Source organism: Mandrillus leucophaeus, unplaced genomic scaffold, assembly GCF_000951045.1.
Source record: "Mandrillus leucophaeus isolate KB7577 unplaced genomic scaffold, Mleu.le_1.0 Scaffold120, whole genome shotgun sequence".
NCBI lineage: Eukaryota > Metazoa > Chordata > Mammalia > Primates > Cercopithecidae > Mandrillus > Mandrillus leucophaeus.
The window spans coordinates 1,875,002-1,877,250 of record NW_012100321.1 but is presented as its reverse complement, the minus strand read 5'-3'; the positions used below and the strand labels follow the sequence as shown (position 1 = coordinate 1,877,250).

Genomic DNA, 2,249 nt, shown 5'->3' with positions numbered 1-2,249 from the left:
GCCCGGCTAATTTTTTTGTATTTTTTTAGTAGAGACGGGGTTTCACCGTGTTAGCCAGGATGGTCTCGATCTCCTGACCTCATGATCCACCCGTCTCGGCCTCCCAAAGTGCTGGGATTACAGGCTTGAGCCACCGCGCCCGGCCTCTCAGAGCTTTCTTGAGACTCTGCAAAACAGAGAGCTGAAGTGATGACGCGCCTCATAAGTGCGAGCTCTTATTCCTACTCTACCCTCTAAAACAATCTCATCCTGGCTGGGCACAATGTCTCACATCTGTAGTCCCAGCACTTTGGGAGGCCAAGGCGGGAGGATCACTTGAGCTCAGGAGTTTGAGACCAGCCTGGGCAATATAGCAAGACCCTGTCTCCAGAAAAAAAAAAAAAGTGTTTTTTAAAAAGTTAACTGGGTGTGGTGATGCGTGCCTGTAATCCCAGTTACCCAGGAGGCTGAGGTGGGAGGATCACTTGAGCCCAGGAGTTTAGGCCTGCAGTGACCTGTGTTCAGGCCACTGTACTCCAGCCTGGGTGACACAGCAAGACTCTAAGAAAAAAAAAAAAAAAATCTGATCCCGTAACACTTCCTCATCCAAGATCCCTTCTTTCTGTGACCATGGGCAAACACGCTCAGCCTCACTTATAACCAAGGACTGCAGGTTGACCAGCCATCCCTGTTTGCCCAGAATGGAGGAGAGGTGGGTGGATCTTGGAACATAGGACTTTCAGGCTAGAACCAGAATGGTCCCAGCCAAACTGGATTGGTTGGTCACCCTAAGGGAGAGTGGCATTAAAAAAGGCCAGGCAAGGTGGCTCATGCCTGTAATCCCAGCACTTTGGGAGGCTGAGATGGGCGGATCCCCTGAGGTCAGGAGTTCAAGACCAGCCTGACCAATGTGGTGAAATCCTGTCTGTATTAAAAATGCAAAAATTAGCCAGGCGTGGTGGCCCACGCCTGTAATCCCAGCTACTCGGGAGACTGAGGCAGGAGAATCGCTGGAACCCGGGAGGCGGAGGTTGCAGTGGGCCGAGATGGCACCACCGCACTTCAGCCTGGGTAACAGAGCAAGACTCTGTCTCAAAACAAAACAAAACAGCAACAACAACAACAACAACAACAAACTACAGTAAGGACCAAGAAAGGCATCTCACACCTGCAATCCCAGCATTTTGGGAGGTCAAGGCAGAAGAATCACTTGAGCCCAGAAGTTCAAAACCAGCCTAGGCAACATAGTGAGACCCCCATCTCTGAAAAGAAAAAAAAAAAAAAAAAAACAGTGAGTGTGGATCTTCCACGATCACTTTTGACCTATCAGATTGGCAAAGATGAAAGAGGTTGATAACTTCTGGCACTGGGGTCAGTGTGGGGAAAGGCGCACTCCCATGGCAGGTAGGTAGCAAGCAGTACAGGTTGCAACAAACTTATCGAATTAAAATGCCATCTTTCTTTTCTCCTAGTAATTCACCTTCAATGTATACCTCAGTCGCCTTGTTGGAAAATGGGAATGAAAATCTCATTTATGGGCCAGGCGCAGTGGCTCACATCTGTAATCCCAGCACTTTGGAACACCAAGGCAGGCAGATCACTTGAGGTCAGGAGTTTGAGATTAGCCTGGTCAACATGGTGAAACCCCGTCTTTACTAAAAATACAAAACTTAGCCGGGCCTGGTGGTGCACACCTATAATACCAGCTACTTGGGAGGCTGAGGCAGGAGAATCGCTTGAACCCAGGAGGCAGAGATTGTAGCGAGCCAAGATGGTGCCACCACAACCTAGCCTGGGCTACAGACTCCGTCTCAAAAAAAAGAAAAGAAAAAGAAAATAGCATTTATGTTCAGGTGGCAACATAGCGAAACTCTCCTGTCCCTACAAAAAATTATTTTTTTTATTTTTAAAGTAAGCCTGGGCACAGTGGTTCACGCCTGTAATCTCAGCACTTTGGGAGGCCAAGGCGGGCGGATCACCGAAGGTCAGGAGCTCGAGACCAGCCTGGCCAACATGGTGAAACCCCGTCTCTACTGAAAATACAAAAAAAGCTGGGCGTGGTGGCGCGTGCCTGTGATCCCAGCTACTCAGGAGGCTGAGGCAGGAGAATCGCTTGAACCCAGGAGGCAAAAGTTGCAGTAAGCCAAGATCGCGCCACTGTACTCCAGCCTGGGTAACAAGAGTGAAATTCCATCTCAAAAACAAAACAAAACAAAACAACAACAACAAGAAACACACAAAACACTGTACAGCTGTAAAAAAAAAAAAAA

General features: G+C 48.5%; 1 protein-coding gene across 2 annotated transcripts in view; it reads right to left on the bottom strand.

Moving 5' to 3' along the window:
* CRX (cone-rod homeobox) overlaps positions 1 to 2,249 on the bottom strand; it is a 24,635-nt gene that overhangs the window by 11,696 nt on the left and 10,690 nt on the right. The gene's annotated exons all lie outside the window — the stretch shown is intronic.